The sequence below is a fragment of the Bubalus bubalis genome, chromosome X (genome assembly GCF_019923935.1).
Source record: "Bubalus bubalis isolate 160015118507 breed Murrah chromosome X, NDDB_SH_1, whole genome shotgun sequence".
NCBI classification, from domain to species: domain Eukaryota; kingdom Metazoa; phylum Chordata; class Mammalia; order Artiodactyla; family Bovidae; genus Bubalus; species Bubalus bubalis.
In genome coordinates this window covers 68,106,351-68,123,441 of record NC_059181.1, presented here as the reverse complement: position 1 = coordinate 68,123,441, position 17,091 = coordinate 68,106,351, and the positions used below count along the sequence as shown (strand labels likewise).

Genomic DNA, 17,091 nt, shown 5'->3' with positions numbered 1-17,091 from the left:
CGCTCAGTCGTGTCCGACTCTTTGCGACCCCATGAATCGCAGCACGCCAGGCCTCCCTATCCATCACCAACTCCCGGAGTTCACTCAGACTCACGTCCATCGAGTCAGTGATGCCATCCAGCCATCTCATCCTCTGTCGTCCCGTTCTCCTCCTGCCCCCAATCCCTCCCAGCATCAGAGTCTTTTCCAATGAGTCAACTCTTCGCATGAGGCGGCCAAAGTACTGGACTTTCAGCTTTAGCATCATTCCTTCCAAATAAATCCCAGGGCTGATCTTCAGAATGGACTGGTTGGATCTCCTTGCAGTCCAAGGGACTCTCAAGAGTCTTCTCCAACACCACAGTTCAAAAGCATCAATTCTTCGGTGCTCAGCTTTCTTCACAGTCCAACTCTCACATCCATACATAACCACTAGAAAAACCATAGCCTTGACTAGACGGACCTTTGTTGGCTAAGTAATGTCTCTGCTTTTCAATATGCTATCTAGAAGGTAGCCTCTAGGAATTTAATCTAGAAGTTAGCTCATAAAGATATATATACAAGGATATTCATTGAAGCACTGTTTATTATAGAACAGAACTGAAAACAACTTTAAATGTTAACCAAAGAGGAACTAATTAAATAAAATACAGCACATCCACATGATGAAATATACAATCATTATCTTCCATTATTCCTGGTTTCTGGACTTAATGAAGCTCAGGTTCTTAATGTCTCATTGCAGAACAAATTCAGTGAGAGACAAAGTGATAGGTAAGAAGTGGATTTATTCAGATACAGAGAGAAGCACACTCCGCAGACAGAGTGTGGGCCATCACAGAGGGTGAGTGCAGCCATGAACTGTGGTGGGGTTAGTTTTGATAGGCTGGGTAATTTAATAGGCTAATGAGTGGGAGGATTATTCCAGCTATTTTTGGGAAGGGGTGGAGATTTCCAGAATTTGGGTGACTGCCCAATCCTTGGTCTTTTAATAGTGCCTTGGAACTGTCATGGCACTTCTGGGTGTGTCATATGGATCAGATTGAGGACCAAGATCTAGTCTTGTCTGCCATCTTGGTCCCATTTGATTCTAATCATTTAGAATGGCCTTGGGTGATGTTATTCTTTCAAAAGTTTTGCCCTGCCCCTTTCCCTCCTGTTACAGTTCTGTGAAAAATGTCTTTGGTATTTTGATAGGGATTTCATTGAATATGTAGATTGCCTTGGGTAACATTGTCATTTTAACACTATTAATTTTTCCAGTCCATGAACATGATACATCTTTCCATCTGTTTGTGTCATATTTTTCTTTCATCAGTGTTTTACAGTTTTCAGAGTACAAACAAGTCTTTTAACGCTTTAGTGAGATTTTTGGTGTGGTGGTAAATGGTATTGTTTTTTAAAGCTCCCTTTCTGATAGTTCATGTTATTTTACAGAAATACAGTAGATAGTTGTATCCAGTATCTTTACCAAATTGATGAGGTCCAGTAATATCTTTGGTGTGTTTTTAGGATTTTATATGTAGGGATGATCCTAATTAAGTCAGTGCTTGGAAATAGTTGTGTATAAAACATGTGTGATAGAGATAATAGAACACAGTGATGAAAAATAGTATTGTGAAGATTCAGCAAATTGAGCTTGTTTATTTTAACAGCTTGTTCCTCTAAAATGATGTTGGAATTTTTGTAATACCTTTTCATAGATCCTGGTACAGGTGACATTGTTCATAACACATTCTCAGTTGAAGACAGTTTGAGGTTTTCTACCAACAGCTGTGGTTTCTTCAAACTTCTCTTCTAGCTTTCAAGAAAACTGTGTTTTCAAAGGTGCACTCAGTTTTTATAGTGAGAGATTGGCTGTCAGAAGTGATGACATAATCTGGCTTGACCATTGCATCCATTTTTCACAATGCCAGTCCCACTCATACTGCCTTTATATATCCCTCAACATCTTTACTCTTCCTTTATATATTCATCAAAGCCATTTTCCTGTTAGCTGCTGAATGGTAACTATGGTTGGCCTTGGGAACAATGTCCTGTGTGGGTAGCAGGGCACTTGGTCCTGGGAGGTGTGCTTTACCTAACCCCTTTTTAACCGCTGGCCCCCATTCCCCTGAGCCAGGAGGTGCAAACTAGCTCCCCTCAGGGCTTCTCATGTCCTTTCTGCAAGCTAAGTTGCTTTATTATTAAAATAATTTACTTATTAAATTGTAGTTCTTTCATACTTTAAATTGTTAGAACATTATAGCTAATGCTTAAGTTCCATTTAAACTATTTTTTGATGTATTTTGATTAATATAGCACTAGATCAACTGGTATAATCTGTCATGTAAATGTATAATCTGTCCTTCCCATTTTTTATGGTTAATTAGGTTATTTCCAAATTTTTTTCTGATACAAATAATACTACAGTTTGTACATGTCCTCATTCATAGCTTTGTGGCCACACAATACCAGCTTTCTTTTAATATTTGTTTGATATATCAAATATCTTTTGAAAAATTACTATTTTAACTATTTTTAAGTTTACAGTTCAGTACCATTAAGTACAGTGGCAGTCTTTTGTAACCATTGTTACTCTCCATTTCCAGATCTTTTCCATCTCCAAAACAGAAACTCTGTACCCATTAAACAATAACTCGGCATTCCTTACCTCTTTCCAGCCCTATTCCACTTTCTGTCTATGAATTTGACTGCTCTAGGACCTTCATCTAAGTCAAAGTATACAATGTTTCTCCTTTTGTTGTGCAGTGGCTTATTTAGTTAGTATAATGTTTTCAAAGTTCATCTGTGGTATAGCATGTATCAGAAATTCATTCCTTTTTAGGGAGTATCATTCCTTTTGTACCATACCATTTGTATATTACATTTTACTTATCCATTCACCTGTTATTATGGACATATTAATTATTTCCACCTTTTTGGCTCTTGTGAATAATACAGATATGAACATTGATGTATAAATTTCTGTTTGGGTGCCAGCTTTCATTTCTTTTGGTATATACTCAGAAGTGAAATTGCTGGATCATATGGCAATTGAGAAAAGGAAAGATATACCCATTTGAATGAAGAGTTCTAAAGAATAGCAAGGAGAGATAAGAAAGCCTTCCTCAGTGATCAGTGCAAAGAAATAAAGGAAAACAATAGAGTGGGAAAGTCTAGAGATCTCTTCAAGAAAATTAGAGATACCAAGGGAACATTTCATGTAAAGATGGGCATAATAAAAGACAGAAATTGTATAGACCTAACAGAAGCAGAAGATATTAAAAGAGGTGGCAAGAATACACAGAAGAACTATGCAAAAAAGATCTTCACGACCCAGATAATCACAATGGTGGGATCATCAACCTAGAGCCAGACATCCTGGAATGTGAAGTCAAGTGGGCCTTAAGAAGCATCACTATGAACAAAGCTAGTGGAGGTAATGGAATTCCAGTTCAGCTATTTCAAATCCTAAAAGATGATGCTGTGAAAATACTGCGCTCAATGTGCCAGCAAATTTGGAAAAGTAAGCAGTGGCCACAGGACTGGAAAAGGGCAGTTTTCATTCCAATCCCAAAGAAAGGCAATGCCAAAGAATGTTCAGAAACTGCACAACTGCACTCATCTCACACGCTATCAAAGTAATCCTGAAAATTCTCTAAGCCCAGCTTCAACAGTTCGTGTACCATAAACTTTCAGATGCTCAAGCTGGATCTAGAAAAGGCAGAGGAACCAGAGATCAAACTGCCAACATCTGTTGGATCATCGAAAAAGCAAGAGAGTTCCAGAAAAACATGTACTTCTGCTTTATTGACTACTCCAAAGCCTTTGACTGTGTGGACCACAACAAACTGGGGAAAATTCGGAAAGATATGGGAATACCAGACCACCTGACCTGCCTCTTGAGAAATCTTTATGCAGGTCAGAATGCAACAGTTAGAACTGGACATGCAAAAACAGACTGGTTCTAGATAGGGAAAGGAGTAAGTTAAGGCTGTATATTGTCACCCTGCTTATTTAACTTATATGCAGAGTACATCATGAGAAACGCTGGGCTGGATGAAGCACAAGCTGGAATCAAGATTGCCAGGAGAAATATCAATAACCTCAGATATGCAGATGACACCACCCTTATGGCAGAAAGCAAAGAAGAACTAAAGAGCCTCTTGATGAATGAAGTGAAAGAGGAGAGTGAAAAAGTTCGCTTAAAGCTCAACAGTCAGAAAACTAAGATCATGGCATCTGGTCCCATCACTGCTTGGCAAATAGATGGGGAAACAGCGGAAACTGTTGACAGACTCTTTTTTTGGGCTTCAAAATCACTGCAGATGGTGACTGCAGTGATGAAATTAAAAGACGCTTGCTCCTTGGAAGAAAAGCTATGACCAACCTAGATAGCATATTAAAAAGCAGAGACTATTAGTTTGCCAACAAAGATCTGTTTAGTCAACGCTATGGTTTTTCAGTAGTCATGTATGGATGTGAGAGTTGGACTATAAAGAAAGCTGAGCGCTGAAGAATTGATGATTTTGAACTGTGGTGTTGGAGAAGACTCTTGAGAGTCCCCTGGACTGCAAGGAGATCCAACCAGTCCATCCTAAGGGAAATCAGTCCTGAATATTCATTGAAAGGACTGATGCTGAAGCTGAAGCTGCAGTACTTGGGACACCTGTTGCGAAGAACTGACTCATTTGAAAAGACCCTGATGCTGGGAATGATTGAAGGCAAGAAGAGAAGGGGATGACAGAAGATGAGATGGTTCGATGGCATCACTGACTCAACGGACATGAGTTTGAGTAAACTCCGGGAGTTGGCGATGGATAGGGAGGCCTGGCGTGCTGCAGTCCAAGGGTTTGCAAAGAGTCGGACACGACTGAGGGACTGAACTGTACTATTTTTTCTGTTTTTTCACAGTAAATGCACTATTTGATATTCCTAACAGCGTTACTCTCATGTTTCCAGTTACTTCCTTACCTACACTTGTTATTTTCCTTACTTTTTTTTGAAAGGGCATAATACGCTCCTAACAGGTGTGAAGTGTTATATCTTTACAGTTTTGATTTTATTTCTCAATGACTAGGGATGTAGAGCATCTCCTTTTGTGTGTTTATGGATATTTTTATGTCTTCTTTGGAGAAATGTCTGTTCAGGTCCTTTGCCCATTAAAATTTTTTTTTTTTTTTTTTTGCTGAATTGAATATTTTACATTTTTTTAATTGAAGTATAGTTGATTTACAATATTGTATTTCTTTCAGGTGTACGGAAAAGTTATTCAGTTATACATACTTACTTATATACACTTAGCATATATGTGTGGAGAAGGCAGTGGCACCCCACTCCAGTACTCTTGGCTGGAAAATCCCATGGATGGAGGAGCCTAGTGGGCTGCAGTCCATGGGGTCGCTAAGAGTTGGACACGACTGAGCGTCTTCACTTTCACTTTCATGCATTGGAGAAGGAAATGGCAACCCACTCCAGTCTTCTTGCCTGGAGAATTCCAGGGACGGGGGAGCCTGGTGGGCTGCCATCTATGGGATCGCATAGAATCAGACACGACTGAAGTGACTTAGCAGCAGCAGCAGCAGCAGCAGCAGCATCATATATGTGTATACATATATATTATTTAAAGATTCTTTTCTATTATAATTTATTACAAGATACTGAATATAATTCCATGTTAATGTCAGTGCCTAGTCACTCATTTGTGTCTGACTCTTTGTGACCCCATGGACTGTAGCTTGCCAGGCTCCTCTGTCCATGGAATTCTCCAGCCAAGAATATTGGAGTGGATTGCCATTTCCTACTCCAGGGGATCTTCCCGAACCAGGGATCAGACCCACAACTCCTGTGTCTCCTGCATTACAGGCAGATTCTTTATCACTGAGCCATTGGGGATGCCCATAATTCCATGTGTTATACAGTAAATCCTTGTTGTTTGTTTTATGTATAGTGATATGTATCTCGTTATCCCACACTTCTAATTTATTCCTTCCCCTTACCTTTTGGTAACCATAAGTTTGTTTTCTGGGTCTGTGAGTTTGTTTCTGTTTTGTACTTAGATTCATTTGTATTATTTTTTTGATTTCCCATAAAAGTAGAAGAGTAAGTCCCCTACATACAAATGAGTTCCATTCTGAGAGTGCAATCGTAAGTCCAATTTGTTCGTAAATCCAACAGTTAGCCTAGGTATCCAACTAACACATTTGACTCTATACTGCTATACTGTAATAGGTTTGGAATAGATTCACATCTTTGAAAGTTCACAACTCGAAGGTTCGTATGTAGGGCATCCCCTGCTGTATTAAATAATATTTCTTTCTGTTTCCCACTTAACTTCACTCAGTATGGTATTCTGTAGGTCTATCTATGTTGCTGCAAGTGGCATTATTTCATTCTTTTTTGTGGCTGAGTAATATTCCATTGTGTATGTATACCATATCTTCTTTATGTGTTCATCTGTTGATGGACAGTTAGATTGCTTCCATATCTTGGCTATTGTAAATAGTCTGGCTGTGAACATTGTGGTTCATATATGTTTCCAAATTATCGGGTTTTTGTCTTTTCTGGATACATGCCCAGGAGCGGGATTGCTGGATTGTATGGTAATTCTAGTTTTGATTTTTGAAGGAACCTCCATACTGTTTTTTATAATGGCTGCACTAGTGTACATTCTCACCATCAGTATAGGTGAGACCCACACCCTCCAGTGTTTTTACTTGTGGGTTTTTTGGTGATGGCCATTTTGATTGGTGTGAGGTGATACCTCATTGCAGTTTTGATTTGCATTTCTTTAGTAATCAGTGATGTAGAGCATCTTTTCATGTGCTTGTTGTCCATTTATTTTTTTGAAGAAATGTCTTTTGGTCTTCTCATTTGTTTGATTTTTTTTTTTATATTGAATTGTAATCCTGTGTCAGTGACATCATATGCAGATATTTTCTAGCATTTCTTTTTCTTTTGTTCATGGCTTCCTTTGCTGTGTAAAAGCTTTTAAGTTTGCTTAGGTCCCATTTGTTTATTTTTTTTCCAGAAGATTCTTTTATTGAAACTGGGTGATATCGATAAGGGGACAGTACAAAAAAATTTTTGGCCCATGAAAAAAACATAATAATTCAGTTAATAAAAACAGTTATCTTCAACAGGGACACTGTAGGAGTGCTGAGCTTCCTTATGGTTCCAACCCCAGGGACAGAGGTTGTCCAGTGTCACTCTGGGGAGAACCTTTCAGGGAGTGGGGGGATAATGACTGGAAGGAGAAGATGAGCAGAAAGTCCTGTTGTCCCCAGCATGGAACGGTCAAGGAATACAGGGCTGGGGGATGTGCTTGCAGGAGTCTGAGGAGGGGGTGGGGAAGCAGGGGCTTTGTCAGTTCTGCAGCTTTACAGCCCATGCTGAATAGAATTCCCTCTCTGTGCCCAGGTCTTCCACCCTGCTATGCTGAGTCTGTGAGCCTGGGATATGCTAACTTGGGGGTGATACAACCTGGAAGAATCTGAGACTCTCCTGGAAAGATATGAAGCCATCTCAGTTCCAAGGGGCCAAGATTGCAGAATAAGGTCCTGCTGCTAGCTGAGGGGTCTGAAGCTTTGAGGGTGTGGGCTGGGGAGTCACAATCCTGTGAGGCAGGGAGAAAGATGAGTCACAAACCCAAGTCAGAGCTCTCTCTATCCCTAGGTGCTTTCACTCCTCAGTGCCCTAGAAGTCACCAGTGGGTGTCAAATGGGCAGACAAGGGAAAGAAAGACTGGGATGGCCCAGGGCTTTTACCTATTTGATTGCAGGCCTGTTTCTCCATGAAAGGATGGGTGCCGGGGTCCAGCCGCAGCTGATCCAGGGTATTCGAAGGAGAGACGGCGTAGGCGAGGGTCAGGAAACAACTGCTTAATTAAACGTTAATTAAGGATATAAAGAGTAATAGAATAAGGATAGCTCAGTAGGAAAATTCAGTGGAGAAAAGAGGCTGAGTAGCTTGGTTTACGCGGGGGACCAATAAAACTTCAAGACAAGAAGTTTGCACCACTTACGTAGGCCACAGGTGTCCTTCCGTTCTCCCGAAGGAGAGGAGACACTGAGGCCTCCCCGGTTGGATCTTAGAAGCCCAGGCATAATTAGTAAGCATGGTGGGTTCCGCGCTCCAGATGGAGACTCAACCAGAGTGAGAGAGAGAGAGACATGGGGAGACCAGTCTTTCGAGGAACTGATCCCAATTCTTTATTTTCCATGGTCTACTTTTATACACTGAGATGGTATGCAAAAGTCACGCGGGGTCAGCAGTCCTGACTTTTATCAAAGTCAGGTGCTTCATACAAATGTATACAGAGGTCTTAGGGGTGTTACATCATCTTCTGGCCGGGGGGCCTGCTGACAATTTATGACCCTCTCCTTGTGACAGCGGTCAGTCAACCAGGACACTTATTTCTCCAGGGGTGATTATTCTTAAAACAGACGCCACCCAAATAAAGTTACATTCCTATAGGGTGAGGGTATAGTGGGTTTTAGTTAAGGAAAGAATTTACTTAGCCTAAGGTCTAACGTGATTTATATCAAAGGTTAATACTTATTTCTTCTATATATTCATTAATGTGTGTAAGGGCAGGGGATACGGAGACTTAGCAACAAACATTGGCTCAACAAATGAAAAACCCTTCACCAATACAATTTCTAATCAGCCCATTATACTTACACTAATAGCTTTCTAACTTTTCTAAGAAACCTGTTTTTAGAAGGTTTAAAGCATCTCGTGCCTCTCACGGTTGGGAGGCTGTGAGCAATCACATGTGGCCTGAAAAACCTATTCAGGCAGGCTAGAGGATTTCCAAAGGAGTTTTTAGGTTGAAACACTGTCACACCCAGGAATTATTAACTGGAGCTGTAAGCTAACTCTTTTTTCAGAGAGAGGTAGTGGGGGACAGCCCCCTGTAAAGTCAGAGGTGTAGGTGAAAGCAAAAAGCAGAAAGTAGGCAGACTCTGGTTTGGGAGGTAGATGCTCGAGAATTTCCAGGGGGACTCCTGAGGCTCGATCCCGCCTTTGCGTATGTCAAGCCTCCTTCCTCATGACCTTTGTCATGGGCGGAGTTCCTCACGCTGGCTCCCGGCAGTGATAGAATTCCAGTTGAGCTATTCCAGATCCTGAAAGATGATGCTGTGGAAAGTGCTGCACTCAATATGCAATATGCACTCAATATGCAATATGCCGGCTCCCGGCAGATGGGGGAGGCAGGGTAGAGTGAATGAATGAGTCACACCTCCACGCAGGAAGGAACATCCTCTGCTGGCAATGACAGCACCCTAGGTTAGGTTCCCAGGGCTCTGACATGGACAGGCAAGATTCCCCTACCTGAATGCCCTTGGTTAGGACAGACAGGAGGAAATCCTTAACAGCAGCTACAGGGAGTGTGCTGGGAGGGAGCAATACTATGAGAACAAACTCTGATACTGATGTGGGCCCCCTTCCGAGGAAGTGGAGAGAAGCACTGAGACAGCAAGCCCATCTGGAGGGCTGTAGACTGACCTCGGGCTCAGTGGAGCCCAAGAGCCAGGGTTCCTTTAGTGCTAGAGGGCAACAAGTGAAGGGAGAGTTTGCTCCAAACCTGTGGAGGGAAGGAAGGAAATTGGATTCTGTTATCAGGAGATCCAAGATCAACTAGTTTATAGAGTGCCCCCAGGCCTGAGTTGTGGAGAAGGGGCTACAGCTCCTAACTCCTGGGTCTCTGAAGGGCAGGATCAGTGTAGTTGGTCCCCTTGAAGACCACTTGGCCTTAGGCCCAGTCCATTCACTGCACTAATTATCAAACTATGGGTTCTCTCTCTAATACTATTTAGATGTCCTAAGCAGACCAGGGGAGGGGAGTGGCACATGCGAAATTTGTGGGGCAAAGGGAAGCTGGGGACAGGAAGGAATGGGGTGGAAGAGGATAACCGCTGTCACGTGATATCCTCTTCATTCTGGTGTTGTCCTAAAACCGACAGCATCCCCTGGAAGGCCCCAGGCAAGAGTATGAGACACAGCACAGGGCCCAAATAAAGAAATTGGCGCAGCCAAATTAGGGCTTTGTGGGTGAAGCCCTATGTATTTTGTATTCCCAGGGCTTGCTCTAATTTTTGTCATCTCTGCTGCACCTTGGAGTAGAAATATTGGCACACAGCTTCCTGGGCCCAAGGCTGGAAGTAGAACTCTGCTCAGTGTTCCTCCTCTGGGTTACCCACCATATCAGTCATGGTCTTGAGGTCCCGGCACTGGGACTGAAGCCAGTCATTGATGAAACCTTGAGGGTCTCTGGCAAAGCTCAGTAAGAACTCTTGCTGGGTCTTCAGCAGATTGATAGTTTCTGTTGTCTCATGGATCTCATTGTCTAGAGTAGCAATCTCCTGCTGGCTAGCAGTAGACAGCAAAAGAGAATTCATCTGGGTTTTCAAGGTATCATCCACTTTCACATCAGTGTCATAACAAGCTGTCTTTTTCTGATCATTCGGGTCAACATTGATGACATGATTAATGATGATGGGCTCAGGTGTCATAAGCAAGGCATGGAGCTGTTGGGGGACCTCTGAAAACTTCATACATTGAGAATCAAAGATCTGCTGGAGGTACTTGTCAGAGATGACAAACTCCCGCTCATGTCTGTCCTGGAGCTTATGTGTCTTAATATATTGCCACAGTGCTTGAATGATCACTGGACAGGTCTGGGTGTGGATGCCCAGGAGCCAAGCCAGACAAAGGTCTAATTTAAACTGAGGAGGCTGGTAATTCAGTATCAGCAGGACAGTACACCGTATATTCACATCTCCTGGCTATTTCACCTGGAAGCCATCTGTCTCCTGGGTAGTGGTGGTCCTGTGCCATTCTACCAGATGGTTGTCTGCTCCATACAAGTCTTTGTCCAGTTCGATTACCAAGGACTTAAAAGAAAAGAACTTCCTCTTTTGTTTGGTGGTGGCATATTTGGACAAGGCTGAACCCTCCAGGAGCTGTCCTTCTACCTGAAGCTCCCTGGAAGCCACCGTCCCTTCTCCATCCTTGGCATCTGACTTAGCCAGATTGAAAGTGTTAGAAATGAAAATACACAGCTTTCGTTTTTGCTTGATGGGACGTTTTCAAGGCTTCCTGGATATCTAGCCATTTGCTCACGATAGTCTGGTCCAGTTTCCTTTCAAAAGCCAAGAGATCCATATAGGCTTAGGATTCTGGTACCATTTCACGAATCCTTTGAGATAGAATTTTGTCAGCCATCGTTTTTTTGCACTGTGATTCCAATTTTGGACTGCCTGCTGCTGGACCTGCTGGATCTGCTGAGGCGCAGGTCTCTTGTGGGACTGGTCCATCTCTGACTGAGCCAGGCCAGGTCAGACTGAAGGGTTCCCCTCATAACCAGGGGGTCCCAAGGAGGGTCCCTGAGGTGTCATTTGGCTGCCTGGTAACATACCTGGTCTTGGATAGGCTGCTTTGGGCACCCAGGAGCGGTATAGACCTTGACTCGGGTGCTGGGCCCATATGCACCAGACTCCCCAGTGCCCTGCCTAGGCTCAGGGCAGCCACCACGCCCACCCCTCCCTGAGGCTCCTACGCCCCGCTGGGAGCCACAGATTGGAAACCCGCCCAGGCTGCCATTTTTCCCAGAGCTGCTGCTGAAGCTGCACAAAGAGCCGAACTGGAACTCCTATTTTTATTTCTATTGCTTTGGGAGACTGACTTAAGAAAACGCTGATACGATTTATGTCAGAGAATGTTTTGCCTATGCTTTCTTCTAGGAGTTTTATGGTATCATGATTATGTTTAGGTCTTTAAACCATTTTGTGTTTATTTTTCTTTGTGGTATGAGGGAGTGTTCTAACTTCACTGATTTACCACTGATGAGGTTGTCTAGCTTTCCTATTGCCACTTGTTGAAGAGACTGGCTTTTCTGCATTGTTTATTCTTGCTTTCTTTGTTGACGATTATTTAACTGTAGATGTTTTGAGTTTATTGTTGGGCTCTCTATTTTGTTCTGTTCTTCTATATGTCTGTTTTTGTGCCAATGGCATGCTGTTTTATTACTGTAACTTTATACTGTTGTCTGAAGTCAGGGAGGGTTATGCCTCCAGCTTTGTTCTTTTCCCTCAGGATTGCTTTGGCAGTTCTGGATCTTTTGTGGTTCTATATTAATTTTATGATTATTTGTTCTAGTTCTTTGAAAAATGTTATAGGTAGTTTGATAGGGATTGTATTAAGTCTGTAGATTGCTTTGGATAGTATGACCATTTTACCAATATTCTTCCAATCCAAGAGCATGGGATATCTTTCCATTTCTCCGAATCATCTTCTGTTTCCTTTTTCACTGTTTTATAGTTCTCAATGTATAGCTGTTTTACCTCATTGGTTAGGTTTATTCCTAGGTATTTTATGTTTTTGGATTCTATTATACTGTTTATTAAAATTATTTTTATATTTATTTATTTATTTGGCTACACTGTGTGGTTTGCAGGAACTTAGTTTTTAGAATAGGTATTGAACCCATGCCCCAGCAGTAAAAGCACCAAATCCTAACCACTGGACCTCCAGGGAACTCCTTGGATGCTATTTTAAATGGGATTCTTGTTACTTTCTCTTTATGAGATTTCATTGTTAGTATAAAGATATGCAACATATTCTGTATATTAATCTTATATTCTTTTGCTTTGCTAAATTCATTTATTAGTTAATAGTTTTTGTGTGGAATCCTTAGGAATTTCTGTATTGTATGTCATACGCATATAGTCACAGTTTTATCTTTCCTTTCCAATTTGAATATGTTTTATTTCATTTTTTTTTTTTTTTTTGATTGCTGTGCCTTTGCTCAGTTTTGAATTTGGTTGGTTGGTTTTTTCCTAGTTGAATTGTAAGATTTCTTTATGTTTCCTGACTATCAGTACCATTTCTGATATATAATTTAGAAATATTTTCTCTCATTTTGTGGGTTGTCTTTTTATTCTCTTGATAATAGCCTTTGGTGCACAAAATGTTTACATTTTGGTGAAATCCAGTTTATTTTTTGTTGTTGTTGTTGCCTGTGCTGTTGGTATCATAGTCAAGAAAGCATAGCCAAATCCGATATCATGAAGATTCCCCTTCTATTTTCTATAGAGTTTAATGGATGGTTTTAGCTACGCTTTTTAGGTCTTTGATGAATTTTGAGTTAATTTTTGTATGTGGTGTAAGACAAGGGTCCAATTCAATTTTTCTGCATGTGGATGTCCAGTTTTTTCCATATTGTCCTTTTCCTGTAGTATATTGTTGATACCCTTCTTGAAAATCAATTGACCACATATATGCAAGGCTTTATTTCTAGGTTCTATACTCCATTGTTCTATATGTTCTTCTGCCAATACTACAATGTTTTAATTATTTTAGCTCTGCATTTAGATTTTTTAAGTTTAGTTGATTTACTGTATTGTGTTTTATATATATATATATATATATGTTATATACATCAAAGTGATTCAGTTATGCACATATATTTTCCACATTATTTTACAGTTTAGGTTATTGCATGATATTAAGTGTAGTTCCCTGTGTTATATGGTAAATTCTGTTGGTTTAGTAGTTAGTTTTGAAATTAGGAATTGTGAGTTCTTTGATTTTATACTTTTTCATAATTGTTTTGACTATTCAATATTCCTCAAGAATTTTAGAATTGATTTTTCTGTTTCTGCAAAAATATCTTGTGATTTTGATAGGAGTTGAAAAGAATCTGTAGACCACTTTGAGTAGTATTGCCATCTTAAAAATATTTGTGTTTTTAACTTTTTCTGGCTGTGAAAAGATTGCTGTTTTGAAGCTTACCAGAAGTCTTCCACCTCCTTGGTTAAATTTATTCCTAAATATTTAATTCTTTCTGATGCTATTGTAAATGTAATTGTTTTCCAAGTTTCCATTTTGGATTGTTGGCTGTTAGTATAGAGAAATACAGCTGATTTTTTTGTGTGAATTTTGTATCCACCAGCTTTACAATTTGTTTATTAACTGTGTTAAGAATTTTTGTTATGAATTCTTTTAAGATTTCCTACATATAAGTTGTCATCTGTGGACAGAGATAAGTTTACTCTTCCTTTACAGTTTGGATTATAATATGCTACTTTAAACAATTGTTAAGTGAGCATGAAACCATTTACCTCAGATTGGGACTTGACCCCATTTGGATAGGACTCAAACCCAGCCAAAACCTGTGGTACCTGGTTTCAGGGCCAAATAAAGCTCAGGTTCTTGATGTCTCATCACAAAAAGAATTCAGTGAGAGACAAAGTGATAGGTAAGAGGTAGATTTATTCAGATTCTGAGAGAGGCACACTCCATAGACAGAGTGTAGACCACTGCAGAGGGCTTGTGTGGCTGCAAAATGGGGTCTGGTTAGTTTTTATAGGCTGGGTAATTTAATATGCTAATGAGTTGGAGGATTATTCCAACTATTGTTGGGAAGGGACGGAGATTTCCAGGATTTGGGGCACTGCCCACTCCTTGGTCTTTTAACAGTGCTTTGGAACTGTCATGGTACCTCTGGGTGTGTCATGTCACTTACTGATTGAGGACCAAGGTCTAGTCTTTGTCTGCCATCTTGGTCCCACTTGATTCTAATCGACTTATGTTATGTCCTTCAGTTCAGTTCAGTCACTCAGTCATGTCCTACTCTTTGCGACCTCATAGACTGCAGCATGACAGGCTTCCCTGTCCATCACCAACTCCTGGAGCTTGCTCAAACTCATGTCCATGGAGTCGGTGATGTCATCCAGCCGTCTCATCTTCTGTCACCCCCTTCTCCTCCCGCCTTCAATCTTTCCCAGCATCAGTGTCTTTTCAAATGAGTCAGTTCTTTGCAACAGGTGGCCAGTGTATTGGAGTTTCAGCTTCAACATCAGTCCTTCCAGTGAACACCCAGGACTGATCTGCTTTAGGATGGACTGGTTGGATCTCCTTGCAGTCCAAGGGACTCTCAAGAGTCTTCTCCAACACCACAGTTCAAAAGCATCAATTCTTTGGTGCTCAGCTTTCTTTATAGTCCCACTCACATCCATACATGACCACTGGAAAAACCATAGCCTTGACTAGATGGACCTTTGTTGACAAAGCAATGTCTCTGCTTTTGAATATGCTATCTAGGTTGGTCATAACTTTCCTTCTAAGGAGTAAGTGTCTTTTAGTTTCATGGCTGCAGTCACCATGTGCTGTGATTTTGGAGCCCAGAAAAATAAAGTCAGCCACTGTTTCCACTGTTTCCCCATCTGTTTGCCATGAAGTGATGGGACAGGATGCCATGATCTTAGTTTTCTTAATGTTGAGCTTTAAGCCAACTTTTTCACTCTCCTTTTTCACTTTCATCAAGAGGCTCTTTAGTTCTTTTTCACTTTCTGCCATAAGGTTGGTGTCATCTGCATATCAGAGGTTATTGATATTTCCAAATTTCAGACATACTGTGTGATCTATTGCTGTGTTTTAAAAATAGCTGCTTATTCGTTGGAACAAGTAGATGAATGGGTGAAAATTAAAAATAAGGGTTTTGGTTTTTATTTTTTGTTGTTTTTTGGCCATACCATGAGGCTTGTTAGTTCCGAGCCCATGGGATTGTGAGCACAGAGTTCTAACCAGTGGACCACAGGGAATTCCCAGTGTTAGATGTTTCTATTGTGAAATACTAGGTAACACATACATAGAATCTTTCTTTCAACTACATGTAAATCTGTAAATATCTCAAAATGAAAAGTTTAATTAAAAAAGGCTAGCTCTTTTACACATATGGTTATCCAATTAGTAATGCAGAAATGTTGAAGCACTAGTAATTTTTAGAACTCTAGAGTTCCTCATGGAAAAAAAGTTGTAAAACATTCAAGGTAAAAAACATGGCCCATAGTTCAAAACACTGATATTAGACTTAAAACTTGGTCTGAAATTCAGTCATGTATGATATGGTTATCTTACATTAGCACTTTAGATTTTTATTTTGGTTTACTTAAAGATAGATTAGATTTTACATCAAGCCCATGTTGTTAATCGTATATCTGTAAGTATAAAGGGTGATCACATTCCTCTAAAATAAATTTTTAACTACTCTTTTTTTCAAGGTTTATTTATTTATTTTTGGTTGTGATAAGTCTTTGTTGCTTTACTCAGGCTTTTTCTAGTTGCGGTGAGTGTGGGCTACTCTTAGTTATAGTACGTGGGCTTCTCAATGTGGTGGCTTCTCTTTTTGTGGAGCACAGGGTCTAGGGTGTGCAGGCTTCAGTAGTTGCAGCTCTTGGGCTCAGTAATTATGGCTTGCAGGCTCTAGAGTCAGGCTCAGTGGTTGTGATGCACAGGCTTAGCTGTTCCACAGCATGTGGAATCTTCCCAGACCAGGGATCAAACCTGTGTCCCCTGCATTGGCAGGCAAATTCTTATACATTGTGCCACCAAGAAAGTCCTTTACTCTTGTAGGATCATTTTAAGGATTTTTATCTAGGACCTTGAATGATATAATGTTTAGTACTGGTTGAGTAAGTTTCCCATTTTGATGAAGGAGTAATAGAATGACAACCACATCTGGATTTAATCAAAATAACTTACAATAGTTCACAGTTATAAAACTGATAAGTTAATGCATGCAGTTTTGCCTTAGGAAAAGATCTTTCAATTTACAAAAGGGTTGATAAGTGCTATCTTTTATTTTCATTTGTATTTTTTGCATTTTTATTTATTTTTACTTTTATTGGAGTATAGTTGCTTTATAATGTTGTGTTAGTTTCTACTGTACAGGAAAGTGAATTAGCTATACATATACATATAGCCCCTCATTTTTGTATTTTCTTCCTATTTAGGCCAACACAGAGCACTGAGTTTAGTTCCTGTGCTATACAGTAGGTTCTCATTAGTTACCTATTTTTTACATAGTATTGATAGTATATATATGTCAGTCCCAATCTCTCAATTCATCCCACCACCCACTTCCCCCTTGGTATCTATTTTGTTCTGTAAGTCTGTGTCTCTGTCTCTACTTTGTAAATAAGATTGTCTATACCATTTTTTTCAGATTACACGTATATGTGTTAATATGGTGTTTATCTTTTTGACTTCACTCTGTAATGCTGTCTCTTAAATAGATTTCTGAACAATTTAGAAGATAGTCAAGAAAATAAATCTTAAGGAATA

The 17,091-nt window shown here is 40.3% G+C and overlaps 1 protein-coding gene and 1 pseudogene across 8 annotated transcripts in view; one reads left to right on the top strand and one right to left on the bottom strand.

Annotated features, from left to right (window-relative positions):
• The window catches only part of ATRX (ATRX chromatin remodeler), a 287,562-nt gene that overhangs the window by 45,629 nt on the left and 224,842 nt on the right, over positions 1-17,091 (top strand). The window contains exon 1 of one of the 8 annotated variants that reach the window (XM_044936884.1): positions 7,381-7,517. The exons of the other annotated variants lie outside the window; for them this stretch is intronic. The gene's annotated coding sequence lies outside the window, so the exon portion shown is untranslated. Of the gene's footprint in view, positions 1-7,380; positions 7,518-17,091 lie in introns of those variants that run through there. 8 annotated transcript variants of the gene reach the window in all.
• LOC102411803 lies at positions 10,026-11,568 on the bottom strand (annotated as a pseudogene).